The 12,779-nt window shown below is 28.7% G+C and overlaps 1 long non-coding RNA gene across 1 annotated transcript; it reads left to right on the forward strand.

Annotated features, from left to right (window-relative positions):
- The first annotated feature begins 7,511 nt into the window (after positions 1 to 7,511).
- LOC135956238 (uncharacterized) lies at positions 7,512 to 8,516 on the forward strand. Its single transcript, XR_010576366.1, has 3 exons — positions 7,512 to 7,589; positions 7,665 to 7,780; positions 7,835 to 8,516. It is a non-coding gene; the product is annotated as an uncharacterized LOC135956238 (long non-coding RNA).
- The last annotated feature ends 4,263 nt before the right edge of the window (positions 8,517 to 12,779 follow it).

A 12,779-nucleotide genomic window follows, 5' to 3' on the forward strand; every position in this document is an offset into this window, starting at 1 on the left:
TTTGACTTAAGCATTTCTTTATAAGATTTTGGATCGCTATTTTTATCACAAATAGTTATATTAGCTTCTTCTCTACTTTTAAAAATTGACCACGATCTTAGTCGTTCCTTAATTGAAGGTTCGGGAGTTACACTGTCACTACTACTAGAAGATGTATCTTCATCATCCGTCGAATCGACTTGTTCCAATTGATTTTCAGTATTTATATCTGCGGATTCATTTTGGTTTGATTCGACTACTTGTTCTGATTGAGTTTCCTGATTTAAATCTATAGGACTTAATTCAATTTGGTTTAATTCTACAGTTGATTGATTATGATTTTCTTCGGTGTTAACAATTTGGTCTCGTTCTAGACTATTCCAATTGAATTCGTAAAATCCTAATTTTTTGTCTTCTATTTCACTTATATTAACATCAAAATCTTCTTCTATAAATCTAACATCACGGCTCTTAATAATATCTCGGGTACCTCGTTTCCATAATCGATTAGCTTTTGCATCTGTCGAATAACCCACTAATACATATTCTGAGCTTCTTGGCTGCCATTTAGATTTTCCTGGTTTTTTGTCCAAAACGAATGCTTTGCTTCCTATTTGACGCAAATGCTTAACACAAGGCTTTCTTCCTGACCACAATTCTTCAGGAGTTTTATCTTTGTTAAGCTTCGTTGGACACCTATTTCTAATATAAGATGACGCCATTACTAATTCAGCCCATAGGAACTCTGGCAATTTGGCTTCTATCATCATTGTTCTTGCCATTTCTACTAATGTTCTGTTCATACGTTCTGCTATACCGTTTTGTTGTGGGGTGTATTCTACACTAAGTTGATGTTTAATACCACAATCTTTAAGAAAGTTTTCAAATTCACGACTTGTTAATTCTGCTGCATTGTCAGACCTAACAGATTTGATCTTCCTGCCTGTTTCCAACTCAACTTGTTTCTTAAAATCTTTAAAAATTTCTAAGTATTCACTCTTTTTTCTCAAAAAACGAACGTGTACCTTTCTGGTAAAATCGTCAATAAACGTGGCGAAGTAAAGTTTCTTACTTATGGACTCTACACGCATTGGACCACATAAGTCCGTGTGTATCAGTTGCAATGTTTCAGTAGATGTTATTTCGTTCTTCTTTGAAAAAACGTGTCTGGTTTGTTTACCACGAATGCAACTTACACATTGAATATCTTTAATTTTCAATTTGGGTAAACCATGAACCATTTCATTAGATTGAAGCTTTCCTAAATCTACTGAGTTTAAATGGCCATATCGTTTGTGCCATGTCTCTAATTCTTTATTCGGTTTTTCAATTACATGTCCAGCGGTATCATTTCTAATGGATTCAATACAGTATATACCATCTTTTTTCTGAGAAGTTATCAAAATTTTGGCATTCTTATAAATCAAAATCTTCTCTGGAAATATTTCTATATTACAGCCATCAACTGCTGCTTTTCCTATTGAAAATAGATTGTTTCTCAAATCAGGTACATATAGAGTTTCTAAGAGATTATATGTATTAACGTGACCATTAACTCTAACATTAATTTGAGCTGTACCGATTCCCTTTATTTCCAAATTCTTATCATCCGCTAAACGGACGCTTCCTCTAAAAGATTCATCTATATCAATAAACTGTGACTTTAAGTTTGTCATGTGAGAGGATGCTCCGCTGTCAACAACCCAAGTAAAAATATCTTCAGATGAACTAAAATAACTATTAGCTCTAATTGTAGATACAGCAAAACCTGACGTAACATATGCTTCATTTGCTTTATTTTTCTTCAATTTACAATTTTTGGACATGTGGCCCTTTTTACCACAATTATAACAATTAATAGGAACATTTTTCATACCTTTATCCTCCATTTTGTTATAGTTACCATGGTTCTTTTTGGTATTGTTTTGAAATTTGTGCACCTTGAGAGCATTTCCTTCAAACCCATCTTCATTAGATTTGTCGCCAATTTCTAAAAGTCTTGAACGCAAAATATTAAGAGTTGGAAACTCGTTGGCAGTGTCAAATGCTGCTTTTACTGTCTTCAAAAGTCTTCATCTATATCAGCTACCATTTCACGAAGTTCAGATACTGCAACGTCAAATTCCACCAAATATTGCGATATATTCTGATTTTCCGGCATTTTCAAATTCAGCAATTTTCGATATAATTCCGCCTTCTTTCTTGTAGACTTACGGTCGTACGTGTTCTTCAGATATAGCCATATTTCATTAGATGATTTCAAATTCTTGACCATTCGTACAATTTCCGGTTCTAGAGCAATTATTATCTCCGCTCGAGCATCTTGATCAACATCATCGTAGTTTCGTTGCTTCCTTAAATAATCATCGTACAATCTTCTTTCATCTGCTGTAGCATTACCATTGATGATTACAACATCCAGTTTGGGTTCTTCACCTTTTACCATTCGCAATAAGCGATTCTTGTGCAAAATTGCCTCCATTTGCGGCAACCACGTGGAAAAATTTTTTCCATTCAGCAAAGGTATTCTTCCTGATACAATTGCCATCTTCTTTCTGTATTGTTCCAGATTACTCACAAATTATTTTCTCAAAGGTTTGGGTTCTGGGCCCATAACCTATTGTAACTGTGTTTATTGAAAGAATATATATTATAAACTAAAAAGTATTGAAAATATTTGAATACAATAATTTCTATGAACAACTAGATATATATTAAATATTTTCACAAAGTATAAAAACTATAAAGTTTATTTCCAATAGTATGAACGTTTATATGAGAATGAAACACTTGTATATCATTTCCATAACAAATTTATGCTTAAAAACCAGCGAACATTAAAATAAACAAAATATATCAGAGATATTTTAAATGAATATGACAGTTTTTTCTAAACACTTTTTATGAAACATTTCTCTGATCATACAGTATTTCATAATAGATTTTACTTTATTTTTAATGTCAAATTAAGTCTGTTAGTCTTCTACAAGTGTTTGCTGGTTTATTCAGCACATTTGCTATTCATCATAGTCAACATAATTTTTGATGGAATAAAAAATTTTCTCATTTCTCTCATCATGAGAACTTTATACAAAACATAATCATGTTCCAACCAAAAAAACAAAAAAAGAACTGGATACAAAAAAGGAATCTTGAGCATCTTACTTGTTAAATCAAAGAATGGCTTTGTTTTCATTAAAAGGAAAGGATATTTTGTAAGCAATAGCTCTGTAAAAAATATATATGGGATTTATACAATTTAAAGTTGTACTAGTTTTAATGGAATAAAATATGCTTTAGCTTTTACATATATAGATTTTTAATACATGTCTAGAGATAGAAATTTAGTTTCTATATGAGAAGGTTTTGCAAAGGAAGCAAGATAATTTCAAAACGATAATTAATTTCAAGAAATTAAAGTGTTCTGCGTACAGTTAAATTTTCGTTTTAAATAAATTAGTGATACTGTGCGTATGATTAATATTTATTATGAGGTTATGATGGTAAATTGCCTATAAAATGGTTAACTTTTGCGGGATTTCTGCAGTGCAGGCAGCATTTAAAAGCTAAGAGTACATGGTATATCAACGGCTTAATATTTTATATTATTTTAATGCTTTCTGAAACTAAAATTTAAATGAAATTAAATTCTTAGTTTATTTTTGTTTGTTTATTTCAAAGAAAAATATACTACTTTCCTATAACTATAATCCTTTTATGAATAATATATGTGATTGTTCTTAAGCAATTGCACACAATCAATGCTTAATAAATAAAAGGAAATGCGATTTATGCCTCAAGTTATTTGAAAAACAAATGTTTCAATATTTATTTATTGTTTTTCATGATGTTTGTATACATATATGTACATGATATACATATCAAGCTTATGATTTTCGTTCTGTTTTTCTTTCTTCTTTTTATTTTCATTATTTGTTGAAATTTTTTCTGTCAATATTTGCATATTGAAGTTACGTTACGTACGATTTTCAAACATATTTCCAGTGTTTTTTTATACTATTTATTTACATCTATGATATTTGAATGTGCAAGCAAATTCACATATTCAAACATACATACATAAAATAATGGAAATATAAAAAAAGCTTAAAGCTTCCAAACGAACGCTTTTAATAAAAATAATAAATAAAACACAATTATTTTACTTATTTGTTTACGTGTTTGTTGATATTTGATTTTAAAAATCTGATTTGAAAATCTATTAAACGAAATGTTAATAAAAAAACTAAACTAAAAAAATATATGATTTTTAAAGTGGATATTTTACAACAAGAACAATAATATGTTTAAGGAATTGAATATATTAAAAAAATATCTGTAATGCACAAAGTTTCATTATTTTTTGCCAAGAAAGTCCCTCAATTCTAAGTAAATACGTTCATATGAAAATTATGATGACCTCAGGCGTATGATTAATATTAATTGTGAGATTAATTTAACAAATTGCTTAAATCTTTGAAAAAAACTAAAAATAGTTTAAAAACTGGAATGCTTATATAAAGCCAACTATTTTTCCTATATAAACAAAATACATTGGTCTTCAACAGGTTACTGCTCAATTGGAGTTTTTATTGGTAAATAGGATATGGGCGCATAGGAGTTTTGTAGAATGTGCTAGGATATTGATGAACTAGAAACAGTAGAACATATTCTATGTAACAGTCTTAGATTACAGGATCTCAGTAAAAACTGGCTATGGGAATGATATGATCTAGGTAATTTATTAGGCTATATCAGGGGAATTGGCTGGCTATTGTAGGGAACAGTACTCTGAGAATCCCAGTGGTACCTATTTAATGTACTTTTAAGACTGTGTATTCACTTTATTTCTCTTTATCACATCTTACTTTCTTCTTTTCTTTCCAATTGAATTTCTTCTCTTCACATATAATTCACACCTATTTATATTCTCAAGGGTATTGGTATCCGATTGGAAATGTACTTCTTATAGTATACACCCATTCAATCTATTTATCTAATCTAACTATTACGACTGTTTAGTATTTTCCTAAATAATAAACAGTATTCTAAATTATTTAAAATTCACATTCTATTTACTTTGACATACTAAGCGTATGATTGATATTTATTAAGAGGTTGTTGTGGATATACCGTCATAATTTATACTCTAATAAATATATTTTTATACACAATTTAATAAAAGCCAAAACTTTAGCCTCTTGTGGTAAAATATGAAAAAAAAATTTAAATGAAAAAATTTATTTTTAAATCTTTTGATGTAATTTTTGGATTCTATCTCATAATTTTGACTTTCTTTAATTGTTCTAAAAAAAGTTTGTTTTTGGTAATTTATGATTATTTAAATAGAAAATTTAAATAAAATATTTATCATGTTATCCGTTCTCCAAACCTTCCTTTAAATCATTACAAATGTAATGTTTTTCAGTTTTTTCATACTTCTCAATATTCTACTATATTTCCTTGTAAATTTGATAAGAAAACAAACAAAATTTATACGGAAAACAAATGAATTATTGAGAAAATATTCTTGCCATTTCCTTAATATTGTAAAGATTTTTTAAGTTTTGGTTGTTATTGTTTCTTTAGTAACAAAGTGTTGAAAAAATGGAAAACTTTTTTCTCCAAAGTCAAAGACCTCAAAAAACACATACACAAAAAAAAATATACTTACTTGAGACCATACATAAGTTATTCACCCACATTTATAAGTGTGTTCCAGTTTTTGTTTTCTGTTATTTGTTCTTTTACTGCGTGAACTACAGTAAAATAAATGGAAAGCAAAGAATGAACAATGCATACAATACAAGATTGAATATAAATTATACAGATATCTTCCATTTAATCATATTTGAAATCTACAGTGTATGGCTCATTATATTGTACCACTGGACATAGTTAACCCATTGCCAACGCGACTCGAATACAGGTCAACATTTAAAGTTAAGACGGTTTTTGCATAGAAATTTTGGATGGTAAGAAACTTTTAAATTACAAAATATTTGTGTCTTATTATACCTTGAAATCTAGGCTTTTGTATACTTCTTTCGTTAAATAAATCTTATAACTATTAACTATGTTATTACATATTGTTCAGCATAATCCCGTAATTAATATTAATCATACGCTCAGTATAAACATATTATTTTAATTACAAATTTTGCAGTTATTTTAAAAATAATTTAAAAAATGTCAGTAAATTAGATAAATAATTTAACAAAATGTTTAATAAATCTTTAGTTCTTTATTTTTTTTTGGTAAATTTTATAGAAATTAAAAAAATTGTTTTCATTTTGAAAATTATAAAAAAAATTTAAAAACTTTACTATTAATTAATAAAAGTTATTTTTGAAAAAACTATTAACTTAAATTAGAAACATTACTAAATTTTTCTATTAGGAGAAACTTTAATTAAAAATTTTGTCAGTCTTCTTGTCTGTCAAATTATAAAAAAAAACTATTTTCTGAACAGTTGCAATGCTAATAATTTTGAGATATTCAGTTAGTTTCAATAATTTCGTAATTTGATCAAGTCATCATCTCAAAAATAATTTTTTTTTTATTTTCTATTAAATTTTTATTACTGAATTTGATAATTGGACTTAACATATACTTCATAATGACGATCAACTTATACTTCATAACAATCTCCGGTTGCAGCTCAACTTAGTTTCCATAATGACCAGTGTCTACATAATGACACACAATTGAAGTTCAACATAAAATTGATTATGAGCTACGATGGAAACTAAACTTAGTCCTCGTAAATACCAACAATTGAAGTTAAACTTAAACTTCATAATGACAAACTTTAGTTAATATAATTCCAAAATTCTATACATAATTTGTGTTATTGATTGAACTTTAATCAAAAAATTTATTGGAAATACAGTTTTCGTCATTAAGATCACAGTTTAGTTTTCGCCTGTCCAAATTATCGATTTCAATACTCAAACTTTATTAGACGACTTTAGGAAATTTTGTTTCTGAGCACATGAATAAATATATCAATTGAAATTGTTTAAATTTTTTAATTTTTTTCCACAATATTGACTACCATTTGTAAACATTTTTATATTGTAAGGTGTTTAAAATTCGTTTAAGTATTCTCTTTTTATACTTTAACTTTATTTTCTTTTCATTATTTGTTATGAAGTGCTAGTAAATTGGCTGTTACTAGCCGTCTATATACAAGTATTGGCTTTTATGTCTCCACTTTTTCCTTCCTTTGGCCACACTTTGGCAACTTTTAACAAAATTTATTTAAACAAAAAGTTATATTTAAACTAAGTTTTTTATGTTATTTCCTGTAAATTTTATTCTTCATTCGTTTTTTATGTCAAAATATACCTTTTACATGTAAAGATGCTTGGAGAGAATTTTTTTATATTTCTTCTTCATGCCATTTTTCCTGTTGAATTTTTTTGATATTTTTTGGAAAATATTACAAAAAAAACACTTCCTTTAAACAGGTCAACAAGTTTTCAAATGTATGACTTTGTTGCCAAAAATAATAAAAAAAAACTTTCATACAGAAATTCAATAAGAAAACATTGTGACAAAAACTTTTTAAAACACAATAAAACCCAATTTTACTTCTTGCTTTTCTTGTAAGTACTTGTAATACTGACCAAAAGAAGTTGTAATTATTTCCTTGTTATTTCTAACTTTTCTATTTATTTAAGACGATTTGTTGGAGGCTTCGCTGATTTTCATGGTCTTAAAAATAACACCAACTTAAGAAACTTTGTGTTTTCTTTTATTTATAAGCTGGTTTTGCTGAAATAGAATCATTTTTGGAGTTAAGAATTAAGTTTATTTAGATGTTAAAGTGCTAAATTGTTTTATATTCCAGGAAATCAAGACTAAATTTTTCTAAAATTCTCAGTATTTACAGCAACATTTTATGGATAAACACTAATTTGTTTCAAATGTTAACAGCGATATCAATTTATTAACATAGTGCCAATTTAAAGAATACAATTTTAGAAACAAATGCAAATATGCAAGATTTAGTCTAGTCAGAGACATAAATTCAATTATGTCTGGCCATAGCTAGAACTTTACTTACTCCACTTTAACTGAAATAATCATTTCTTACTAAATATTGTTTAACTCCGCTTATTCAATGGGATTTGCGTTCAATGGGAAAAGCTGCATTAAAATACCACCAAAAAGATGGGGAGAATATTGATTTTGTCATTATCGTTATAATACCTCGAAACATTCATCTGATAACCAACAAAAACTATATATTCTGGGTTTTTACAAAATCTTTAGATGATCTATCCCTGTCCACCCGTCTGTCTACCTATTAAAAGCACGATAGGACCCAAACCAAAGGAGCCAGCTTTCTGAACATTAATAATTTTCTTATAATAATTATTACTGATAAAATTAGACATAAACAAGTTTTATATGAACTCTAATCATTCTACCAGCTTTTGTGAGTAACCCCATCATCAGAAAAATATTTTATTGTTACATATTGATGATGGTTATACAAGATTCGGCACAGCCAAATACAAAATTCTTACTTTTTCCTCTTAAATTTATTTTATTTTTTTTTTTCGAAAATAGGGCAACAATGACTTCTAGCCACAAATAAACAAAGAAACTCTCATACACAAATTTAACCCAATTTTACTTCCCCTTTTCACTCTAAGTACTTGTAATACTGGCCAAAGGGAGTCGTAGTAATTTCTTTGTTATTTCTAACTTTTCTATTTATTTAAGTCGATTTGTTGGAGGTTTCTTAGTTTTCCTTAGTCTAAAAAATAACAAAAACTTAAGAAACTTTGTGTTGTATTTTCAATTTTGTTTTTGGCAAAAAATAATCGTTTTAGAGTTTAGTGTTGAATTTATATAGCACTGGGTGTTAAAGTGTAAAATTACTTGACGTGACTGGAAAACAAGACTAAACTGTTTCTTAATATTGCAAATATTGTAGCCACGTCTAAAGGATAAATCACTTCAAAATGAGCCCTCATTTAGAGACATTAATAACATTTAATTAATAATCCATTCAAAGTTTACAATTAGATAATCCAATCAAATATGACAAAACTTAATAGAGGCATAGACATATACTGAATTAAACTCGATCTAAACTAGAACCTTACTTACTTTAACTTAACTGAAATTACTTAACTGAAATCCCTATTCCTAAATATCTAATTCTACCTGATAAATATATTCGCCATATTTGCTGGATTGTGGAATTTTATTGCTAAATTTAATAACTTTAAATTTAATTTAAAAATATTTTATTCCACAGCTTTCAGCTATTTAAATGAAATCTGTTTTCGTTTAAAAATTTTATTGTTTTTTTTTCTTTTCTGTTAAAAAAAACTGTAAATTTTTATTTCAAAAAATCCTTGTTGTTTTAACAAAATATATGACTTTGTTTATTGCCATTTTTACGACCCTTTAAATGTTATTTTTTTCGAAAATGTTGTTGAATTTGTTTGGTGTTCAATTCAATTATTTATTTTCAGTCGATCATCAATCAAATGGCAGCTGGAATTAATATCAATCATACGTCATGAAGTTGTAAACAATATGTATATATTTTTTGAAGTTTTAACTTGTGAACTCAAGTAAACAAAACAAAAATATAAATATTAAAAAACAACAAGTGTGAATATGAAAAAGTTAAACAAAGTTTTACAGCACTTATTGCTTTTATGAAATCAGTTATTTATTTAAAATGTCGTTATATTTATAAATTTTTATAGCAAGGATAATCATTATTGTAGGTACGATGGTTTTAAAAACTGCTTCTTTTTATGCCATTATGCATACTAAAACTTACATAAAAGTAAACTACAATAAATCGATCTTGGTAAAAATTTACTAACTTTAATTGAGAGCGTATGTTTAATATTAATTACAAATCTGAATATAAGAAATGTCTAATTTTTATGTTATTAATAATAATGACTAATTTTGTTCGGAATAGTAGCCATTTGCTGGATCTGGAACTTACTCAAAACTAACCTAGATTCAATAATTGTTAGGAATTTGTAATTATTAACTAACTTTAGTTGAGAGCGTATGATCAATATTAATTACGTGGTAGTATTATTAAAATGCTTATATTTTATATATTAATTAAAAACTGGTGGATATTACAGTAATTCTGACAAGCTAAAGGCTTCATTAAATCTATAAGTATTTTCTTTGAATTGAAAATGAGAAACTTTAAGGCAAATAAAGTTGATTTCCTGGGCACTCACTTCTACATCCACTCTATAGAAAACTTAAATAGAATTACATGAACAATTGGCCCCACTGAAACAGTTTCAATGAATTTCTCTTGGATAAGTTTTTGGTAGACAAAACACATTTCTCCAAAATGGAACTTCATCCTTGGCCATGATAATCATTATACACAGATAGCAACAGTCTTATATGTTCTTACAAATGACCATCTATCTAAGAGGTATAATGTTTAAGGTATAATTGCTAGATATTTGGTAACAAAACTTTTTTTCATTTACCACAATCTACAGCCCTTTTGGGAATCCTGCTTATGAAACAAGTAAAGTTTTGTTAATATTTCTACATAAAAGCATGTAAATATATTCTACATACACAAAAATAATAGGCGCAAATAATAGTTTCAAATCTTCAAACTGAATCAGACAGTTTGTTGAAGGAAGACCGGGATTCAAATTCATATACCTCATACTAGCAGTGCTTTAACTGCAAGAAACTAGTCTAATTCAACCCCAGCACAAACATTTTGTGAATGTCTATCAGTTGCTAAGAGGAATTCATTTTACAGCAACAGTAAATGAAATTTATGGATATTATTTTCTAATGTACACTCAATGTCTTGAACTCTATATAATTGAAATGGAATTTGTTAGGGAGAATGATTGAGTTGAAATGTTAAATTTTTACATTGTAACAAGAATTTTGTGCAGAATGAACTGAAAGAATAATAAACAAAATAGAACATTTATTTCAGTAATTTAAATAAAACAAAGAACAAATGCATTTATCTTTGTAAATTTTAAATTCGAAAAGAACCACACCATTTCCAATTGTATTTCAGAAATAACCTAGAACTGAACTAGAACTGAACTAGAACTGAACTAGAACTGAACTAGAACTGAACTAGAACTGAACTAGAACTGAACTAGAACTGAACTAGAACTGAACTAGAACTGAACTAGAACTGAACTAGAACTGAACTAGAACTGAACTAGAACTGAACTAGAACTGAACTAGAACTGAACTAGAACTGAACTAGAACTGAACTAGAACTGAACTAGAACTGAACTAGAACTGAACTAGAACTGAACTAGAACTGAACTAGAACTGAACTAGAACTGAACTAGAACTGAACTAGAACTGAACTAGAACTGAACTAGAACTGAACTAGAACTGAACTAGAACTGAACTAGAACTGAACTAGAACTGAACTAGAACTGAACTAGAACTGAACTAGAACTGAACTAGAACTGAACTAGAAATGAACTAGAAATGAACTAGAAATGAACTAGAACTGAACTAGAACTGAACTAGAACTGAACTAGAACTGAACTAGAACTGAACTAGAACTGAACTAGAACTGAACTAGAACTGAACTAGAACTGAACTAGAACTGAACTAGAACTGAACTAGAACTGAACTAGAACTGAACTAGAACTGAACTAGAACTGAACTAGAACTGAACTAGAACTGAACTAGAACTGAACTAGAACTGAACTAGAACTGAACTAGAACTGAACTGAACTAGAACTGAACTAGAACTGAACTAGAACTGAACTAGAACTGAACTGAACTAGAACTAGAACTGAACTAGAACTGAACTAGAACTGAACTAGAACTGAACTAGAACTGAACTAGAACTGAACTAGAACTGAACTAGAACTGAACTAGAACTGAACTAGAACTGAACTAGAACTGAACTAGAACTGAACTAGAACTGAACTAGAACTGAACTAGAACTGAACTAGAACTGAACTAGAACTGAACTAGAACTGAACTAGAACTGAACTAGAACTGAACTAGAACTGAACTAGAACTGAACTAGAACTGAACTAGAACTGAACTAGAACTGAACTAGAACTGAACTAGAACTGAACTAGAACTGAACTAGAACTGAACTAGAACTGAACTAGAACTGAACTAGAACTGAACTAGAACTGAACTAGAACTGAACTAGAACTGAACTAGAACTGAACTAGAACTGAACTAGAACTGAACTAGAACTGAACTAGAACTGAACTAGAACTGAACTAGAACTGAACTAGAACTGAACTAGAACTGAACTAGAACTGAACTAGAACTGAACTAGAACTGAACTAGAACTGAACTAGAACTGAACTAGAACTGAACTAGAACTGAACTAGAACTGAACTAGAACTGAACTAGAACTGAACTAGAACTGAACTAGAACTGAACTAGAACTGAACTAGAACTGAACTAGAACTGAACTAGAACTGAACTAGAACTGAACTAGAACTGAACTAGAACTGAACTAGAACTGAACTAGAACTGAACTAGAACTGAACTAGAACTGAACTAGAACTGAACTAGAACTGAACTAGAACTGAACTAGAACTGAACTAGAACTGAACTAGAACTGAACTAGAACTGAACTAGAACTGAACTAGAACTGAACTAGAACTGAACTAGAACTGAACTAGAACTGAACTAGAACTGAACTAGAACTGAACTAGAACTGAACTAGAACTGAACTAGAACTGAACTAGAACTGAACTAGAACTGAACTAGAACTGAACTAGAACTGAACTAGAACTGAACTAGAACTGAACTAGAACTGA

This window comes from Calliphora vicina, chromosome 4 (assembly GCF_958450345.1).
Source record: "Calliphora vicina chromosome 4, idCalVici1.1, whole genome shotgun sequence".
In the NCBI taxonomy this organism is placed as follows: Eukaryota; Metazoa; Arthropoda; class Insecta; order Diptera; family Calliphoridae; genus Calliphora; species Calliphora vicina.